This window comes from Mustela lutreola, chromosome 3 (genome assembly GCF_030435805.1).
Source record: "Mustela lutreola isolate mMusLut2 chromosome 3, mMusLut2.pri, whole genome shotgun sequence".
Lineage (NCBI taxonomy): Eukaryota > Metazoa > Chordata > Mammalia > Carnivora > Mustelidae > Mustela > Mustela lutreola.
Window position 1 is genome coordinate 165,895,990 of NC_081292.1, and position 22,078 is coordinate 165,918,067.

The window sequence follows — 22,078 nt, forward strand, 5'->3', positions numbered from 1 at the left end:
ATGAAAAATTCTATTGGAATCTAGGAATTATGAAATTTTGCGGAATGTTGCAATTCCAGCAAAACCCAAAAGTTGATTTTTTTTTTTAATCAGGAGTATGGAATTCCATGTGAAATGTAGTGTTACAAAGAAACCACAATACCGTCAATAATCATTACATACCAATATTCATTGAAGACTTAGTATGCCCTAGGCATTCTACCCCGTGCCGGGCACCTAGCAGTGAAAAGGTACGTCAAAACTCCCTTCTCACAGAAAAGATAAAATCAGCAAGAAAATGAGTACTGACATAATTTTGGGTGATGATGAATGTTATCAAAAGTTTCAAGAAGAATTAAATTATGAAACCTGGTCGATCACATATGTATAAATAGATGCTAATTGAAATCGGCCAAAACGTTTATATTTAATAAGCTGCAAATCATCTCTAACCACAACTCAGTAGAGGAAAACAAAATCAAAGGAAGTCCTAAGGAACTTATGTGCTCCTCACATGCATAAGAAAATGCGCACTGTTTGTGAATTCACAAGAGTTCACCTCCTTTACATAACTTCTTATTTTTTTAGAATGTTAAGAATTTTAAAGAAATGAACATTTTTCATTCTGAGAAAAAATGCTGAAAAGCTTAATTTGAAGAATTGGCATTTGTGTCTCGATCTGAGATCCTGAAATTATGGTTCCTGACAGTGCTTCTCTTTTTATTGTAAGTGAAACCTCTCCGTGAGTAAGGAACTCTGCGAAAGAACTTGTCGTATTGAAGGATCTGTTTCCGAGATAGAGGGGGTCTCAGTGGTACAACTGTTCTCGGAGGTAATGACCCAAAATAAAAATGATTTGTTTTTGTTTTCATTCCCTTAATGTGCAATGCGTCGGAGGAAAAGAGACAGAGCCTGCAGGGGCAGCTGCCAGGAGAAACTGTGTAGGGACATCCCATGATCCTTTGCCCTGATTCTGATTCTGATTTTGCTGGAAGGGGACAGACTGGAGACTGTGCTCCGATGGCAAGACCAAGAAATGAACAGGGGGTAAGAAGAGCGTGTGTGTTCTTAAAGGAACCAAGAACCAAGCTGAATCCCTGGTCTTGTATTTCCTGCTAAGCACTGCTGTGTTCTATCGGTTTAAAGGATTATTGATAATGCACACACCTGAACGTTAATGTCACTTTCCATAAAAGCATATTCTTCAGCGCACATGGACAAAGCACACAGAGCCTTGCTCTTTAGAGATGCTGATCTTCAGTCCTTAGGGTTGAATTTGCATTTGTTTCTACTAAGATACAGACTTGTCCACAGATTAATATTTATACAAGTTATATGTTTCTTATACTAGTTAAACATGTGAGCAATTTTCTTGATTTTTTTTCTCAATTTTCTTTTCTCGAGTCCTCCTGATAGAGCTAAGTAACGTTTGCCAAGACCCTTTCACCTCTAAATATATGTGCAAAAAAATTTTATTATACTTTCTACCACTTTGGAATGGTTCGAGCTGCACAAAGGCTGCTCAGCAGCTTAAATTCATTATACACAGAAAGTTTGGAGGCGGACAGCCCAAGACTCCTCATTGGTGCCATTCAGGAACACAGGCTCCTCCTAATTTTCTGCTCCAGCGTCCTTCACAAAGAGCAGAGGCAAAGGGGGATGGGATTTGAGTCTACTCCTTATTACCTGGAAATCAAACATCCACGGAGACCAATCTGACAACCAGTTACAATTTATCAGCATTAGGACTCCACCCACTGATCCCATACCAACCACTGGCCCAAGGGATGAGACGCCAACAAGGGGTCAAATCTATCACAACACAGGCCTCGGGCTGAGGCAGGAGGAAGACCCTTGCGACCTAGATGTCAAAACCCAGATCCAGACAAAATGGCATGGATGCTGGAGAGGGGAGGGCAAGAGCACCTGTCTTCATGTTCTCTCTGACCACGCCGAGTCTCTCATTCTGCTGAGTCAGCTCTGTGCCCTTGCTCCAAAGGGAACCAAGGAGATGACTCTTGTGCCAATTCCATGAAAATCGGAGGGATGCCCAGGAAAGGTAGCAGGTGGCATTAAGCAGAACCCTGGCGGAGCGAGCCATGTGTGCTGGGAGAGGCTTCCGTGGCAAGGTGGGGAGAGGTACGCATGGTGGGAAGGTCCCCTTTGTGAGTCAGAATGAGAAACCACAGGAAGGACCATGTCACCAGGCAGTACTAAGGCTCTCCTGAGCTGGCCGATTTACCCCTCGGCTGTCAGTGTGCTGGGACGTGGGTGTGGGAGCCACAACTTGATGGGGGCAGCCCCTGGGCTCCAAGAGGCTGATTCCACAACACCTCACAGCTCAGGTGTGACCCCAAGGCTGGGTCTCCTTGCACTGCACCCCAAGGGGACAAGAATCAGGTGGAAGGGGAGCTCCAGACCCCACGAGGGCCTCTCCCCCAGCTCCCTGGGTCTTCTGCAAATACCCACTCACAAAATGCCTGAGTGGGAGCTGGTGACGGAACAAGAACTAAACCTAAAGCCTGAAGAATGGGCGATGAGAACAGGCAGAAGCTGTCTAGAGGGTTTGGATATAAAGTCATGGGATGAGAGTTGACATGGGTTCGGCCCCCGATGACTCTGGGCTATGTCCAATGAGGACTGTGGGAGGGCTCAGTGAGTATGGCGTGGCTTGGGGACAGCGGGGGGCCTCGCACTCTGGGGCAACGAGCTGGAGGAAGAGCCCACAGCGCATTCGTGACATCGACATGGGTGGGGATGGAATTTCCCAAGCTTTGGTCTTCATGCTTCCTTCACTGCTGTGACACTCTGTGACCAAACATGTTGCTGGAACCACAAGCCCGGAGCCTCTCATTATCTGCTTCTCAAGTCGTTTGAGATCCAGAGTAAAAGATGTCAGTATGGCCGGGGCATTGGGCACAGGGTAGGCTCAGGAGCTCTCAGTGGGCCAGCACTGGGAGCAAGAACCTGCCGTGGGACAATGAAAGGCACCCGGTGCCTGGGGGCAGCTGAATGGGAAAGCGGGAGAATTGCGGGGCTGAGGCCTGGCGACGTACGGGACTGGAACCTTCCCAATGCAGACTTTATGCCTCCGTGTCTCTGCTCCTTGGGCTGCTAGGGCTTCTGCACCCTTGCTGGGAGACGCTTCTCTCTGCCTGTGAGCACGGTCCCTGCAACCAGTGCAGCAACCCACTGCTGTGCCCGGTTAGCCCTTCACCTAGGGACTCTCCCGGAAGCCCTGACTCTGTCCCATATGCTCCCCTGCGGTGATGCCCCTGATAAAATCCTCATTCTCATGAACAGGGAGATCTTCATGTTCTCAAAACCATTTTTCTCCATCCTTTCTCTAAAATTACCTCTTTGGCATGACCGCTTTCTCCCTGGGGAACTTAGTCTCTGTCTTCGTCTCACAAACATTGTTTCTGGATCTAGTTCACTCTCTTTAAAAAACACTTCCAAAAAAAAGCCATTTTCTACCTGGTTGGACCCTTTGCCCTGGCCCCAGCCACTGGGCCACCCCCAGTGTTCTGTCCTGTCCTGCAGCCCTCTCCCTGGCAGGCCCCGGATGGCAGCTCATAGTGCCTAAGCTGGGATCTCTGGGGCCAGCTGGTGCTGGATGCTCAGTCTCCAACAGGGGACCCTGGTGTCCCAGTAGGGGCTCTTGGGTGGTCTTTCGAGGTAGCCCTGTGGGTGGAAAGCCCGTGTGGAACCCTCGGTCACTGGAGGAATTCAAGATGTGCAGCCCCTTGCTGACCAGTGAGGGGTGCTGAGCCTCGAAGATCCGTGAGTGGCTGACTGCTCCCTTGGAGAGCATCCCCTTCTAATTTCCCAGTTAGATTTTGAATTCACCAGGACACCTCCACTGGGAAAACAAAACAAACAAAAAACCCTTCAATAATTAAGAAAGTCTCTGGTAAATCAAAAAGCCCATTGTTAATACAAAAGTATCCTGACTCTGAGTCCAGGTTTTCCTATGGCCAGATTCGGCCATGCAGCCCCCCATGTTTTCCAGGTGCAGGTTGCCGTTGGAAGAATAGTGTGGTGTGTGGGGTAAAGCCCGTAGGAGCTGGGCGCTAGAAGGTCCACCCCTGGCTCTCAGTGATTAGCTATGGGACTTGTGGAAACTACTCTGAGTCTCTGAGTATTTGGTCTTCCTCTCTGGAAAGAGGGATCATCCAGAGAGATTGCGGGTTGCAATGTGGAATCATATGTCCCATTTGTGAAAGGCCAATCATGGAGCCCGGCAGATAGCAGAGGCTCGTTAAGTCAACTCCTCCTGTTCCTTAAACCCACAGAGGGAACCATAGGGGTCTTAGTCGGTGGCATGCACATATCTGTAAGAAGACTTCCCAGATGGTCGCCATTAGTGTGATGCTCCTATTTCCAAAAATCCACCAGTGCTCCCTCCTCACCATCCTTGTGATCAGCGGATCATGTCCAGTTGAGCTTGACCTTCAAGAAGAACTGAGACATCCAGAAAGAGGCTGGCTCAGAGTTCAAGCCCAAGAACTTCATCCACACAGGAAAATGACCCTGCAAAATGACCGTGAAAGGGACTGGGAATCAGAAACGAAGGGGCCTAAAGGGAGTTCCCCAAGATCTGAGTGGTCCTGGCAGCAGGCTGAGCCCTGCCCTCTCCCCTGGTGCTAGAGTCCTGTGTTGTTTCAAAGAATGCCCCCAAGTCCTCTGAACCAATCCTGCACTCTCCACCCCCACCCAGACCTCTGAACCCTTCTGTCCTTGGTGAGTGCTCCAGCCACACCCATCTACTAAAGTCCAACCCTGACTATTTTGTGAGCATTCCTGGCACTTTGCAGGAACCTCAGGGGATTTTCTTACTCACGGGTCACCTAGCACAGCTGTTTGTAATCCTTGATGCCTATTAAACTCCTTGATGAGCTTCCCAAAGTACTCATTCCCAGGCCCACTCCCAGCGGTACACTGTGGGTGTGTGCTATTGGGAGGGGTATTGGTGGGGGGGGGGAGATGGATGACACCGTAGGACCCACAGACATTTAGTCTGAGAGCAATAATGCATGCATGCAAATAACCATTACACAAGATGGGAGTTGCTGGGCGTGAAAGAAATAGTGCTACGTTCCAAAAAAAGCTCAGACAAGATTTCTTCTGGTTGAAGGAGCAAGAAAGCTTGATCAGAGAGAAGTTATTTAAGCTTGCCTTCACACATGAGAACTATGGGGGTATCTGTCTTGTCGTCTCCTCAGGGTACCTTGTGTATTCTGAACTGGCATCAAAATAAGTTCTTACGGATGGAAGACAGATCTTAAAAACCTTGCTCCGCAAAACTGCAGGGTAACCTATCCATGGCTACTAAGCACCTCAGAGCACTAAAAACAAAACAAAACAAAACAAAACAAAACAAAAACCAAAATACCCGGGCATCCACTAATGGCATTTTTATTTAAGAAGAGATTTGGTGAAAACAGAAGCTCCATGTGAAAAGGAAAGGCAGATCAGACCAAATGCCTTCCCATACCACTGCTAGAATTCCTTCCATGCCCAGGTGTACACGTCAGTCACGGACCACAGCTGCGTGAGGCCAGTGGATCACGCATGGCTTGTGGCACTGACCTGACTGCCTGGTGGTCTGAGCACTCTGGAGTCTGGCACCAAGGCTCTGTGTGACACTGGACACTTGGGCTTCACCTGGTGTTCCAAATGGTCCAGTGTCAGTTCGAGGGCCGACATCAGTGGCTGCCATGTCTTTGCATGCCCCCCCTACCCCAATCCAGACACAGCCCTGGAAAGTACCACGACCGTTGGCTTGTGATTGGAAGCAGTAATTGGCTATCAAGTGCCTTGTGAGTCTGTATTGAGAACGAAATAACTGAAAAACCTCAAGGATCGTTCCGGGAGTTGGCAGCCTTTGTCTTCCCTTCTGCCCCGAGTTTTGGAGAGCACTTCAGTCCCCATTGTGCTCTGCGGGGACGGCTTGTTATCAAGAAGACATAGGCTGTGCAGGACCTTCAAGGGCAACAGACAAAAAATGCACAGACTTTTAGGGGAAGATCGAGGATTTATAGGCAAAATGTAGCTATTCTGAGACTCCCCAATAAAGATATACAACCTGGACAAAAGGTAAGTATTTCACTCAGTCTGTGAAAGCCTGTGAAATTTATTTTTTGCAAGCTTTTACAGTCCACAGCCCTTCCCATTCAATCTTGAATAATAGCATTGAATTGAGCTGTAAAAGCTTCCGAAGTTTGAAGCCTTTTGACAAGTTAATTTAGCAGTATGGTAAAAAGTTTTTCCCCAAGATAGAATAAAGCCATCATATCATGAATGTAGCAGTCATCCAGAGGAAAGAAAACACCATTAGGATTAGAAATGATGTGCTTTATGGAGATAGTTTGTGGTTTCGTGTAATCTACTATCAATATTTCAGGAGAAAGATGTTCCACTCATCATTCAGCTGGAAGTCAATATCTCCACTTAAAACCAACACCCAGGGGCCAGATCACATCTATCTTTTATTGGAAAAATAACATTCTCTATGCAGCTTTCTTTTCTACAGTTCTTTAGATTCTAATTGTGGGTGTTTTCTGTGTGTGTGTGTGAGTGTGTGTGTGTGTGTGTGTGTGTATGAAACAAAGAGGTTTTTTCTAGAAAAACGCAAGGAAAAGACAGAGGCAATACTTTCTTTATCTACCCCCCCCCCCCACCTTCCCTCCACACTCCCCCCACTGGCTGCTTTTCCTTGCCCATTCAAAGTGACATAGAAGAAACTTAGTCCCTTTCCTTCGGGAAGGTAGAAGCCAACTGAAGGTAGATTTTTGGTTGGTTGGTTGTTGTTTGTTTGTTTTTAAAATTCAAGGCAGTAACGCAGAGTGCCTGCTTCAGGTTGCTTCTCCAGTTTGCATATGAAGACAGGCAATAAAGCGGACCCATTCTCTCCCCTCCAGCATCTCAGTGGCTGCGGCTGAGAATCTTCAGGGAAGAGAAATATTCACCTATAAATAGGATGAATGGTACAGATCTGGCTTTGTCATGATAGAGAAAAAAGCCAAGAAAAATTAATTATATGTAACAAAGAAATGCTTCAGATGCCATTTGGTCTTGTGCCCTGAATATAAATCTCCAAATGTTTCTCACTTGTATATTTTAGTGGGGAAAAAATAAGATTAAAATTAAAAATCAGATGCCCTATTGTTGAGTTTCTACAGTAGCGCAGGGCGGCTGTGAGGCGCGCTCAGCAGTGGCATGGATCTCATTCCGTGAGTCTTGGGCTGGAGGGTAAGGGTAGGTCTTGTGTCAGGACTAGAGGCTCGTGCCAACCTCCCCCACCCACCACCCCCACAAGGACAGGCTCCCAGCTGTGCACAAGCAGAAGGGGAAACATTTTCTGAATGACTCCTACCTTTGGTTTATGGAGCAGAGTGATTTTTCACTGGAATAAGGGAACAATTATTTAATTATTCCTCTTCTACTAGAACATTTTAGGAAGAAAGTGCCCAATGGGTCAGGATTGAAGAAAGAGAAACCAAATTTGTTGTGCTTATAAGAAAAACAATAACTAACGAACTAACTAACTAAGTAAATAAATAAATAAAGCGAATGCTCGAAACCAGCTAGACCTGAGCCTAGCACCAAGCAGGTGCTCTCAGTGCCTACTCTGTGCTGGGCCACAGCGGGGAAACTGGATGGATTATCCCTCCCCTGGCTTCCCCCCAGCCACACAGAATTCCCAGTCTAGACTTCTGTTCTCAGGCAGGTTCTTCCGGCACAAGTCACCTGTCCCTCACTGTACAAGGAAGGTCATCATGGGGATTCACTGAGAGAGCCCTGTGTGCTTTCTATGTCCTAACTGCATAGACATTTAAAGTATGATCAGGAGGCTCTGCTAATCAGTCTAAGTTATAAACAATGGCAATATTTTGAGGGGCAAATGTTTGAAAGATTCATGGAATAATAAAGAATATTTTCACTTCAAAGTGAAATCATGATAAAAACGTTCTTTCTCCTTCCTTCTAAACAAAAGTGACTCAGTTTATCATGGTCACTTGAAGAACAAAATTAACTGTTTGCCTACATTTATATACTCATTGGAACCATCATTATATTTTGGAATTTATTCTGTGTCTAAAGATACAAATGGCTTGTTAGTGAACATGTAATTTGATTTTCCTATAGAAATAACTAATTTCTGTGGAGTCCATAGAATTTAAGTCTTTGTTTTTAAAAGATTTTATTTATTTACTTAAGAGGGAGTGTGACAGGGAGAAGCAGACTCCCCACTGAGCAGGGATTCCCAACGTGGGGCTCAATCCCAGGACCCTGAGATCATGAGCTGCAGGCAGATGCTTAACGACTGAGCCACCCAGACATCCCTAGAATTTAACTCTTAAGACTGTGAAGAATGAGAGGAAAAATCAAGAATTTAATGGTACAACTGGTAATGCTTCTAAATATAATTTTTAAAAACCGTACAATTCCTGCCTTTTCTGAATCTCAGATATGATGTTCATTTAACACACATTTATGGAGGGTCAGGAGCTGGGCAAAATGGAAAGAGTGTGGCAATGAACAGGAGGCCTGGCTCTAGAGGGCTTCTTGTCTAACGCGGAGGACGAGCAGTTGAGTAAATAACCACTCAGTCTTCAAATACCAATAAAATCCTGAAAGAGAAAGATTCCATTCTTTCGAGTGTCTTCCATATTTGATTACTTGTGTATGTATGCATTTCATTTTGTGTGTCACTTAAATATTTCAAGCTTACAGAAAACTGGAAAGAATAATGCATGAGCGTGCACGTGTACCCACAAGGCTTTATCCCATTTTGTTCTGAGGATTGTCTCCAGGTTTTAGCTCTCGGGAATGGAGCTGCTGTGAATTTTTGTATGAAGATTTTCGTGTGAGCATACATTTTCCTTTCCGGAGGGTAAAGACCTGGGAGTAAGGTTACAGGTTATATGACAAGTGAATGTTTACCTTTGATCACAAAATTGTAAAATCATGTTTTGGAATGGCCGTTCTGTTTTGCATTCCCACAAACTACATTCTGCTGGGGCTCACTGTTTTCACTGCTTTCCATGCCAGCCACTCAAACAGGTGTGGAGTGGTATCTCCTCGTGGGTTAACGTGTGTTTCCCGGGGCAAATGCTGTTGTATGTGGTATTCATTTAATTTAATACAAGGATGCCAAATTCATTGATATTTTCCTTCATGGCTTATGCCTTTTATATTCTAGGTAACATATCTTTAAAAGAAGCCCTTCCATGGACCATAAAACTATCCACCCTGCATGTACTTCTAAAACTTTAAAGTTTTGCTTTTCACTGATAGATTTTTTTTTTTTTCTGGTAAGTTTATATGTTTGATGTGAGACAGGAATTATATTTTGTCTTGTTTTGTTTTTTTTTCAGCATGGTTAACCATTTGTCCAACATCAATTATTTAATAATTCTTCTCCCCTGCTCTGTAACAGTCTCTGTCCCAGATCAAGTTTCCATACACATGTGTGTCTCTGTCTGACTCTGTTCTGCTGCTCTGTCCTTGAGCAAGGACCACAGGGTCTAATTCCTAAAGCTTAGAAGATATCTTGACATCTGGTAAATACACCTTCCCCCATCACCATGTACTTAACCAAAATTGCTTTGCTTATCCTGGGCTCTTTGCTTTTTAATGATTTTCAGAAGCAACTTGCCACAAAATTGCATTGAAGTTATAAAATGCATTGGGGACAATGGCGGATTTTACAATGTTGAATCTCCTTATCCATGGATGTGGTATTCATTTAATTTAATACAAGATGCCATTGAATAAAAGATACATCATTATTTTGCATGGGACAAAGAAGGAAAAAGTGCAGCCAATTGATCAATGACCTATGATGCAGCCTAGGTACCCTCAATTTTCAGACATACCCAATTTCTGAGGTGTTAATGTATAAAAAATGCATATTCCCTGGGACGCCTGGGTGGCTCAGTTGGTTAAGCAGCTGCCTTCGGCTCAGGTCATGATCCCAGCGTCCTGGGATCGAGTCCCACATCGGGCTCCTTGCTCTGCAGGGAGCCTGCTTCTCCCTCTGACTCTGCCTTACACTCTGTCTGCCTGTGCTCGCTCTCTCTCTGACAAATAAATAAATAAAATCTTTAAAAAAAAATGCATATTCCCGAACTGATGATTAGTGTATGTCTCCAGTTATTGGTGTACCTTTTTAGTATCCTTCAATGAAGTTTCATAGTTGTCTCCATAAATATCTATACAACTTCTATCAGGTTGATCCCTAGGTATCGTGAAGTTTTTGCACTGTCACTGGTATCTTCTTTACAGTTCTGGGTGTGTCCAGATGGCCTTAGGGACACAATGAATTTTGAAATACGGATCTTATACCCAGCAGTCTTGATGGGCTTTCTTAGGAGTTCCTATAGTTTGCCTATAGATGTTCTTGGAGTTAAGTTTCTAACTCCATCATGTTTTGGTAAAAGGAGGTGGTCTGTTAGGTATTGATTCTTTGGAACATGTTGAGAGCCACTTTGTGGCCTAGAAAGTGGCCATGGCCTCATTTGTAAATGGAACATGTTTGCTATTTCAAAGTGCAGAATTCCTTCAGTATGGGAACATTAGTTCATAAACGTGTTAATTTTATGATTCAAATTGTGTGTATCAGTTACTGAAAGAATAGTGTTTCCCACGAGTGTAGCTTTATAAATTTCTCCTGGAAACTTTTCAAAGTTTTGTTTTGAGTTCAAATTAAAGATGAAAAAACTTAAAAGTATCCCCCTGAAGGATTGTCCCTCATGCCAATATGTAGTGTCCACCTCTGCCTGTAATGCATTCTTTCCTTATAGTTGATTTTAACCGATATTATAATAACAGGGAGTTCCTTTCATTGTGTTGACCCAAAACATCATCTTTTTGCCCCCACAAACTATCACCTTTTCATGTTTGGGGCTATCATTTATAAACAGTAGGAAGAAGCATTGTATTTCTAAACCCAAAATGACAGCCTGTCTTTCTGGAAAATTTAGTCTGTTTATATTCATTGTGATAACTGGTCCAATCAGATTTAGTTCCCAGTGTTAGTGTAGGTTTTCTGTTTAACCTGCTCTTTTAATCTTCTTCCCTACATGTTATTAGAATGATGGATTTTCTTTCCATTTTTCCTTCCTTTCTTCTCCTGTGCCCCTCCCTGCCGTGTAAGTTGTCTATTCTATTTAAGTCTTTTAGTGCTTTCTTTAAAATTTCTAACAAGCACTTTTTGCTAAACAAAAGCTCAAGTTAAATTCCCAGATTCCGTTTTAAAGATCTTAAAACACTCAACCTCCAATGTCCACTGGTGCCTTACCAGCTCCACCTGGTTGTTATACACCAGGAAGCATCTGTCATTTCATTTTATGCTATTGTTTGCTAGAGCTCACACTTAACATAAGCGTAGATTTACTTGCATATTTACAATTTCTCTGCTCTGCATTTTCTTTCAGCTGGCTTGGCCAGGGAGACTCCCTTCAGAGCACTCCTGGAAAAAGTCGTGGCCAGGGCAAAGGGACACGCTGATAGGCTTTCCTCTCAGCCTTTCCTACCATGATAACTATTATCCCACAGGCGAGGGAAGGAAGGGGTTCTGGTGTCTGCTAAGTACATCCATCCCCTGCTGAAACTAACATATTGAAAGAATTCTGAATTCTTAAATTAGCCAAAACATTTTTTTTCCCAGGCATATATGAAACATTTACGACCACTGGCCATGGCCACATACTAGGCCACAAAATAAATGTTAATGCAACCCATGAATTAATAGCATCCACACTTGGGAGGCTAAGGAAATGATCACAGGGCGGGTCTGCAAACCCTTCCAATTCCCTGGGAGACAGATGTGCTGCAGCCGGAAGAACTCCTATGGCGCTCCCACATTCTGTTCTTCTGAAAGGTCTCCTTAGATCAGAGGCCCCAGGAGCAGAGCTGGAGGTGAGGATTCCTGTGCAAATTGTTTATGGAGGGATTGCTCTCAGGAGAAGGGAGGGTCAGCAGGACAGGGCAGGGGAGGAGCCAAGCAAGTTAGAGTAGACGCAGGCCTTGGTCCAGCCCCGTCCTGCGAGGGTTTCAGAAGCATGCCTGGAGTAGCACAGGGGCTTGTCTTGTCTGTCCCTGTCAGTGAGACATCCCTGAGGGGGCCCACTGGGAGGTGAGGGGGCCTCTACAGGTGAGCTGATTCCCTTTGACCAAGGACAGCTCTCTGGAGAAGGATGCAGTTGTGGGCCATTAGCAGACAACTCTCGTAGCAGCAGGGGTTGGGGTCCCGTAGGGTAGAGGAGGAGGGCTCAGGGCCCCACCAGCCATCACTCTCCTACAGGATGTTAACTTCTCCCTCCTTGTCCCCCCCCCCCATCTTCATTTGTATAGTTTCCTCAGCTCTGTCTTCCAGTTTGTGAAGAAGAACATTTTCTGTTATTCCTACTCTGCTTTTATCTTCCTCATTGCATTTTTAAGTTCAATGGCCATATTCTTCATGTCTAGGGGTTTTACTTGTTTTTTTAAAACTCATCTTTTCTGGGACATCTGGGTGGCTCAGTCAGTTAAGCATCTGCCTTTGGCTCAGGTCATGATTCCAGGGTCTTGCCCTGCTCAGTGTTGGGGGGGTGGGGTGGTGTCTGTGCTCAGCTTCTCCCTCTGCCCCTCCCACTGGCTCGTGCCCCTCCCTACTCATGCTCTCTCATGCTCCTGCTCTCTCTCTCAAATAAACTAATAAAATCTTTTAAAAACCCTCATCTTTTCTCTACCTCCAGCCTTATTCTTTTGTTACATAGTCAATTTTCCTTAACTTCCTTCAACACTTCTAGCGTAGGTACAGGGAACTCTTGTATATTATCTCAGTTTCTTGGGGAGATGGGGAGAAGACATGATCCTGCTTTTGCTTCTCTGCTGACTCTTGCCCATGGTGAATTACTTCCTTTGGGCTTTATCATTTGAGTTGCAAGCTCATTTTGGGTGAGGCTTTATCTGTGGGCTGGACGTGTTTCCCTTGTTAGAGCTGTTTCCTTCTACCAGACACCCCAAGAATGTCCCCCACCTGGATGACTTTTGATGTGACTTTGTTGGCCCAAGGGTTCCCAGACCCTGCAGGTCTCATGAGCTCAAATCCAACTGAGGCGATCTCTCCTCCCCACACCTCCCGCAATCTTGCATCATCCAACCATGAGTTCTTTGCATGTAGCCTTCAGGGCAGCACCAGAGAAAACAGACCACGTGGCTTGGTGCCATTATAAAGCACAGCCTTGGACTCTGGCTGGGTCCTTGGCAGCCTTTTCTACAGCCCTGCTTGGCTCCCGCTTCAGCATCCCACCAGCACAATTTCCCCATGCGTGGCTCCTGGCAGAGACGTTCAGTGCTGCTGGCTGCTATTATGAGTGGCCTGTCCTGGCTCCTGTGTCTCAGCTGCGAGCATATCTATCAGGTAAGGAAGGTGCTATCTTCCCCGCAAGCTCCCACACCCAGGAACGTGTCTGCAGCCTACCGCACATTCCCCTCTTCCTTCCTACAGTCTTCTCCAGGTTAAGGTTTCTTCTGCCTGGACTTTCCAGCACATCCCTCAGTCCTGAGCAGGAGAGCCCCTAGTCTGGGCTCATGCTCTCTAGCACCCGCTCTCTAGCACCCGCTCCACTCCCCTGCATATCCTTCTCCCGAGTGAGAACTCTGTTGGGCCCCAGCTCCCTGTTCTAGGTCCCTGTTCCATGTAACTGGGGCCTGTGAGTCCCTGTCCAAATGGCCAGAACCCATTTCATGAACCCATGTAGGAGCCCCTTTCTCAGCCCATCTCTCTCTGCTGCCATCCGGGCTGAGGGAGCCCAAGGTTGCAGGTGAAGGGAGAGCTTGGCACAGTGGGCTGCGGTGTCCAGAGTGCAAGTAAAGCGTCCTCAGCGCTGTCACAGGGCCAGAGATGGGAGGAGAGGAGAAAAGGGACAAGCCAGGGCCGAGGGCGTGCATGGCAAGGGAGGGGGACGACTCAGAATTCCAGCTACAGAGCAAGGCACGTGTGATATGTGCTCCTGCCTTTGTGAGCCTTACCACAAGGCCACATGTTAAGGATGGTCTGACCCTTCCATCCCCTCCTGCAGGTTGCCCTCTGGGGCCATCTTGGGCTACCTGGCCACTGACATGCCGGAGTTGCCTACCCTGGGACAAAATAAAATCCTTCCCCGTCTTCCCCTCCTGTCTCCCCGACTCTCATCTTCACCGCCTGCATTGGCTGGGCGACCATGCCCAGACCCCCTTGGGCCTGAGGGGTTGCTGTAAGCAATGTCACTAGAATGGCCGGTGACCCCCGAGCCTCTCGGCTGTCCACCTACCCAGTGTGAACTCGCAGTCCTGAAGGGGCCCTCCCATCCCAGTGGCTGCTGCAGGTGCTCAGCTTGGCCCAAGTGCCTTTGGTTGCCTGCCCCAGAATTTCTCCCATGCTCAGGGTAGGTTCTCCTAGGACTCTCCTGGAACTTGTGCTTGCCGGACCTGCAGGTTGGGGACTTCTCACCCGGGTGGTAACCCTGACTCAACGCTCCCACCCCAGCTCCTTCCTCCAGGTGGATGGTTCTGGCCAGCAGGGTAAGGCAGCCTCTCCTTGGCCCTCCCTGCTACCTGTCCCTGGCCTCTGGCTCACCACCCCATCTGCCTTGCCCCTGGGCTCACGCTTCCAAGCCCCATGTGACTGGGCTGTGCAGGACACAGGCTAGAACCTAAGCCTGCTCAAACTTGCCTTCTCATCTCTCATTCACTCCGTGTGTCGCTTCCCGGAGAGGTTTCCCCGGGGCCTGGCCCCCTTTCCTCCATCGCTTTCTAAACTTTCCCTCTTGCTCACACCCCTCCCCAGCCTCACCGCCTGCAGACTTCAGCTCCTTCCCATATGGTGATGACCTTAACATTTTATCTCAAAAAACAGAACAGATGAAAACAAAACAAACAAGACCGTCATCTTTGGTAGCCCTTGACTTTCTGCCCAGTCAAGGTCAGCTCCACCTCACCGAGGCTCTAGGCCCAGAACCTGGGGCAGGAGCCCACTGAGCTTCCTACCGGCTGCACCCCCGTTCCTACCTTAATCGGTCTCTGCTGCCTCCATCTGACCTTGGCAGAGCTCCTCCCCCCTGCCCGAGGGCCCTGCATGTCAGTGACCGGCCCCCTGACCCCCTCAGCTATGTGCCCCACAGCTTCCTTAGTTCACTTCAGATCCTTTCAGAGATTTGTCTTTCATTCAAAAGTAAACCAGAGCAGGCTCCCAGGGGAATTGAGAAAGCTGGGATGAGCAAGAAGAGAACAAGGAAAGATATCTCAGACCCTGCACACTGAGAAGGAAACACGGAGAACATCCTGACGGGCTCCTTCCTGTCTTTTTACGATTATAAATGTTTTCATTTATAAAGACTGAGCCATGCTGTAATTACGTCCTATAGCCTTCCTTTTCACTTAAAACTCCAATGTGGGTTTCTTTCCATGATATGAACTCTCCTATCTTTGGAAACTTGGAGAGAGATAGAGATTCATACGTCTGTACGGCTATGTCCACAAAGGGTTGTATCTTGCAATCATGGTGCTGTGAATCTTTTTAACTAAATCTTTATCAACATTGATATTCATTCCACTAGGATGAAGTTCTGGAAGTGAAATTGGTGGGTGAAAGAACATGGGAAACTTTCAGGTTTTCTGTGTGTGTCTGCTCAAGGGGCTGCCTGCAAGGTTTGACGCTCACTGTTAGTGTGTCATAGTGTTTATTTCTCTGCATATGCTCTTATCAAATAAACTGTTCTATTTCCTTTATTATTAGGGAACAGAACGTTCAGTCATGTTTACTGGGCATCTCTCCTATTGTGTGTGCTGTTCTTGTCTCTGCTTCCGCGGTGCTCGCTTCGTGTCAGCTTGAAAGCCCTCTCCCTGGGAAGGAGATGAAGCCTTTATGCAACGGGATGTAAATACTAGGCTCCAGTCATTCATCTTTCACATTTATTTATGTTTTGGATCCACCGGGAGGTTCCGCCCCTGCCCGCCCTCAGCCCCCGCAAATGGGGCAGCTGCTGCCTCCACTATTTCTTTCTCTTGAGGTAAAATCTCTCCAAGAAAGGCACAACTCTCCAATTCCATGAGTTCTGACACCTGTTTACTCCAGTGCACTTTCCACCCCCATAAAGACGTATATCACCTCCTGAGCCTGAGAAGTTCTTCTTGCCAGATTTTCCCCACCCACACCATCAGAGAGGACCAGACTTCTGATTCCTAACCCCACAGATCCTTTAGGGTGGTGCCTGAATTTCATATTAATGGAGTCATATAGTAGATGGCCTTTTGTATGGGACTCTTACGGTATTTTTGATGTTCGTTCCTCTGTCTCAGTAGTTCATTCTCTTTTATCGTTGGGTAATAGTCCCTTGTATGAATGTGCCACCTTGGAAACTTACCTTTCTTTGCTGATGAGACCTCACATTTTAACTGCAACATATTCAAATTTATTAGTATTTCCCTGTGCAACTGTTGGTGGTATTCCTTCTGTCATCTAATCTGTCCACTAACAGATTTTTCTTAGTACTTTCCTGGCTTTTCCTCTTCAATACTTAAATCTTTATCTGATGTGGTATGAATCCAGCTTTTATACTCTTTTCTTCTGACGATTAGCAGGTGCCCTTACCACACTGCTTTCTCCCTGATTGGAAAAGCCGCCTTTATAGGTTTTAAATCCTCACAGCAATGATGTTCCAAATGCTAGCCAACTGCCGTGATGCACGCATTTTCCAGCCTGGGAAGTGTCCCCCCCGGGAGGAGGAGCTGGGACAGACAGACCATGCACGTGCCAGCCGCATCTCAGCTTGGGTTTGCTGCTTTACTTTCTGGGACTTTCCTTTGATCTTGGCCAGTACGTTATTTTCATTATGGAGCCTCGATAATAGGTTCTGTTTTCTGGGACCACTTTCCCCCCCCCATTACTCTGCCTTTTTTTTTTTTTTTTTTTTGGATTGTCCTCAAATGTTTATTCTTCCAAGCTAAAGGTTCCACCATTTGTCAAGTCCCATGATGTTCCACTGGGGTTTAATGTTACATGTAGGTATTTAAAATGTTCTTTGCTAATGTGATTGGAAATTTTCCATCATGTTTTTCTAATGCATATAAAGTGCTAACCACAATGCCTGCCACATAGCAAAACTCGATAAATAGTAGCATTTATAATCATTGATTGAACGTACATCTGAAAGCTATTGGATTTTTTTTGAATATTTATAATTGGCCACTCTATTGAACTTCCAGATTTTTTCTTTTTTATATGACTCTTTGGGGCTGTTTTTATTTTTGATTGAAAGATTTGTTTCCTTAACACTGGGATTCATTTTCTTTCTGAGACAAAACCCTCTTGAGTTGGGACTCTATAAAACATCTTCGTCTGAAGCCCCAAGTGGATGTTGCCTGGAACCCCACCTGTCCCCTTGGGTTCAGTGTTAGAGACCTTCCTCTCTGTGCACACATCTACTGTCCTAATCCTTCTTATTGGCCGTCTCCTTCAGGCAGACATGCCCTCAGACACCAAGAGCAGACCCAGATGCTCAGGCTCCCATGTTCTTCTCTGGAAAAGGTGAGTGGGGTTCTTGCCTCACTCTTCAGAGGAGCTCTGAGAACAGCAGGTGAGGCTCACCACATCACAATACGACTACTTATCCCTTAGGCAGTTCTACCTTTTTATTAATCTTGCCCCTGATTAGACCCCATAACTCTCCCATGGGACTGTTTCTCCATGCACATCTCTCTTATTTTGTATTTGTAAAATTAATTTTACTAGACATATGCATTTCCCCAGCATTTTCTGATTATTGTATATTATATAATTCATGAAACTCTGTAACTTAATTTTTATTATCTGAATCTCATTCATCCCTAGATTCTGTCTCCCCTTATATGAACATTTGATAAATGTACCTCTTCTGTCATCAGCCAGATCACTAGTAATTTTCTTCAGCTATGTCTTTTGTTTTAAAATTCTGCAATTCACCATTCATTTGCTTCAAAGTTAAGCTATCTTAGGATAGGCATTTCTACTTCGAATGCCCAAGGTTTTCTAATCATTACTTATTTCAATATATTTAAAATATTGAAAAATTGTGTCCTTTCACTTTGAAAATTCAGTTTTTACTGACATAGCTACAATTTTTCCTCTGGGTGTCAATGATCAAGAACAGTATTAAAACGAATTTCTGCTCATTTCCAAAAGGAAAGGCCCTTAAGATGAGCAAATACATCTCCGCCAGCACTCCCCCAGGCCGGCTTTGTCACAGATACCCGATCTGTCGTCTCCAGGATTATCCTAAGACTGATGATCAAATTGACCTGTTTTCTGATTTTAAGTTCGGGGGGAGTTGACAGATTCTCCACCCCCACCCCCCGCCCCCAAGTTCCTTAATATCACAAATAAAATAACACCAGAAAAGCTAATTTTATCTCCAGAAAAAGCATCTGGGCCATAAAACTTGGAAAGGTTGAGATTTCAGTGGATGAGTGAAGGGTATCAGCCTTGTTAGGAGATGTGATGCTGGAAACGGAGGGCAGCCCCTCCCCTCACCCAGCAGGTGATTTCCGAGGACCTAATCACCGCCCCCAACTTCTCCATAGATTTTTCTCAAGTCACGACAGTGGTCTCAAGCTGAGGGGACGTTCCTTTTGCACGGGACCCGCCCGTGTTTATCTTCCGTGCACTTCAGAATAATGCCAGTCCAAGTTCCTGTCGGCAGAGCCTGGCCAGTGAGGACATTTTGGCACGAGGGAAAAAAACAAAAACACCCAAACACCTTGGATTCAGCTAAATGATCTCTCTAGATTATGCTTTCTAGGAAAGAAGCTGGTTTAGTGACGGGACATATTGAACGAAATTCGAGATCCCAAGTTTTTGGCGTCCCCAGTTTGGGTTCTGACACACCTGGACAGGTTTCAAAGTACTCGGCCAGGTACAAAGTTTTAGGGACGCGAGCTAAGCGTCCGCATCTTCACCCGAGGAAGCGCGACACCCAGCAGCCTCCGAGAGCAAGCGGCCCGGGGCCGCCGCTGCGCCGCCCGCACGCAGGTGTGCACGCCAGGCCAGCGCCCCCCCACCCCCCCGCACACCTGTCGTAGGTCCTCCCTCCCTCCGGGCGACACCCGTGACGCGAGAGCAGCAAGCGTGCCGCGGCCGCAGGGCTGAGGGCGCTGCTAAGACAGAAGCAGGTCGGGGGTCGGGGTCGGGGCCGGGGCTCCTGCGCGCTCGCGGACCGACAGCCCGCGGGGCGTCCAAAGCCCCGCGGGACTCGAAGGGCCACTCCACACGGCCCAAAGGACCCCAAGCGCCGACGGGTCGACGAGGACTAGCGCTCGCCCCAAGATTCGCCGACGCGGTGGACCCACCTCCCGCCCCCGGACAGGCTAGCGGGCCCGTGCCCCCTGCCCGGGAGGCCGCGTTCCCGCCGCGGGGCAGGGCGGGGCCCGCCGCGCCTGCGCACTCGTCCTCCGAGCCGCCCCTGCGTCCCCGGGAGCACGCCGCACCACGTGATCGCTGCCAGTAGCCAAGATGGAGGCTGCGGCCAGGCCCCAGCGGCCCCCTGCCTCAGCGTGAGCACAAGTGTGCGCCCGCTAGGCGATCAGGCACGCGATCCTGACCACTAGACCGGCGCACAACAGTTCTCCGGGACTGCTAAGTGGAACTCGCCAGGGCGAGGGCCCATGTTTACAATCACAACCCGCTCGACTCCCTGCGCTTTCTCAACCGCGAAGCGCCCAGCGGCTGGCGCCTGGAGCGTCCTTTGATAACCCCGCCCCCTAGGATTGGCATCTCGGGCAGCCAATGGGGACCAGGACCTGTGCTGGGAGGCGGGCAGAGGTGGAGCATCCCTGACTTTTGTAGGGCGTCTGGCCTGGCGGTTGGTGGCCATGGGACGAGGGGTGGGAGCACACGGGGCGGTACTCGGGGACGCTGTGGGCCAATGGAAGGACGGCCAGGCGGCCGGGGAGGGCGGCCCGAGGGCGGGGCCGAGCCGTAATTGACGAGCTCTTCGTTAGAAATCGGACAGTGGGGAGGGGCCCGAGAGGGGAGGTGATGCAAGGCTGGCGCGGCCAATGGCTACGGAGCCGCCGGCTGGGGGGCGGGGCCGAGGCGGCTGACGGGCGTCGGGCGTGGCCTATCAGCGCCCAGCTCCGTGCTGGAGGGGGGAGCGGCATCATGGTTCAACGTGGGTCAATTTTTTGTGAATGAGGAGGGGAGGTTGTGGGGCCGCCGCCGCGGAGCATCGTCCCCGCCGCCGCCCGCGCCCGAGCCCGCGCGCCCGCCCGCCCGCCCGCGCCGCCGCCTCAGCAGCCTGGGCCCGGCGCGCCGCGGCCGCGTCCCCGCTGTCGCCGCCGCCCGAGCTCCCGCCCGCCCGCCGCCGGCGGTGGTGGTGGCGGCGCAGGCTGAGGAGATGCGGCTCGGAGCGCCCGCGCGGGGCTAGAGCGCCCGCCCCGCCGCCGCGGTAAGCGCACCCCGGCCCGGCCCCGGCCCGCGGGCCATTGTCCGCCCCCCGCCCGCCCCCGTCCCCGCCTGCAGGCCGTCGGCCCCACGCCCCCCCACCATACCCCCCCTCCGGCCGTCGCGGGCCCGGCAGGTGGACGCCCGGGTCCGCACCCCGGCCCCGGCCCCGGCCGGTGCGCAAGGCCGCGCGTGGCGCCCAGCCCGTGGGTTTCCGGAGCGGGAGCCCGAGCCCGTCCTGCACTCTTCGCTGCAGCCCGGCGGCTGAGGCCGGGCCCGGACGGCCGGCTGGCCTGGGGGGAGGGGGGAGCACGCGCCCGGCGCCCGCCCAGGCCGAGCCCTCGGCAGGTGGGCCGGGGGGCGCCCGGAGCCAGGCGGGCGCCGTTTATGTAACTTTGTCCAGGGCTGTGAGTTTGCAGAAAAACGTCCCTGCCCGGGGCTCGCGGCGCGGGTGCCCCGGTCCGTGACGGGAGGGGTGGGGGTGCTGCCCGCGCCCCCGGCTGGGTGCCCGCAGGCTTTTCACAGGCCGAGATGTGGCCCCGTCCTGCCCAGACAGTGGGAGCCGCGTTTCCCGACATTGCAAAAGCACACCACGGGATTGTAAGCAAATTATCTCGTATTTACATTTAACGTTGGAATATTTGACACTGTTACAGCACGAGACCGCGCGTATCAGTTGGAAAGGCCGGGGGTGGAACCCAGTGTACTCATTTAATGCACATCAAAAATTTGTAATAACTTGCAGCAGCTGATATGAGTGTTTTCTTTATTGCATGTTGTAAATTGACCTGCTGTGACACAATTTTCAAATAAAGCGTTGCAGAAATTAAACTTAAGTTATTTTAAAACTAATGACTTTCTTAACTAAATCTTAATTGCATTACTGTAGAGACCTGCCTAATTGCTTGCTGAGAGCCGCGCTGCCTGCCCTGGGTGAGGGAGGAAGGGGCCTGGGCAGTTACTTTGCTTTCTCTCTTTTCTCTACTCAGGCTTTTCTGTTTATTTCCCACCAACCACCTAAGCATGGAAGGCCTGGGAGTAAACATGTAAACAGCCCTCACCCAGTGCCAGCCCAGCAAGATTCGGGGAATGCTGATGGGTTTGCACCTTGGCCTGGTTTCACTTTTTCTTTTGTAATACGATCGTGGTTGCCTGGAGTTTTAATTGCCTGTGATAATTCCGCGCATTAGGTTAGGGATGGTTCTACGAAACTGATGTGGTTTCAGAATCGAGCCAGGGAAGGTGGTGGTTGGTGACGATCAGGGAAAGGAAGGAGAGGCATCGAATCAGGAAAACTCAGCTGCTTGTACACGAATATACACTCCAGCAATTACAAAGCAACAAAAGTTATTGCAGAATTTTGCAGTAACTATGGCAACACAATTACTCTATTATAATTGGAAATGCAAAATGCCACCCTGTTAGAAGTTTCATCAGAATGGAGTTTTGGATATCAAAAATAGGCGAGATTTATTTTTTTTTTTCAGGTAGCTCCTGAGAATTCTAAAATCTGTGTTCAATTATCTATTTTTAAGACTGATCAAGCTTTCCCAGATATTCTACTCCCTTGGATCTGTGGCATCTTTCCCCAGAATTCACATTTGTGTGGGAGGCAAGTATTTTCCTGCCTTAAAAACCACACACCCTGAC

General features: G+C 48.4%; 1 protein-coding gene across 1 annotated transcript in view; it reads left to right on the plus strand.

Moving 5' to 3' along the window:
- Window positions 1-20,144: 20,144 nt before the first annotated feature.
- The window catches only part of HDAC4 (histone deacetylase 4), a 288,150-nt gene continuing 286,216 nt past the window's right edge, over window positions 20,145-22,078 (plus strand). The window contains exon 1 of the mRNA XM_059167529.1: window positions 20,145-20,432. The gene's annotated coding sequence lies outside the window, so the exon portion shown is untranslated. The remainder of the gene's footprint in view (window positions 20,433-22,078) is intronic.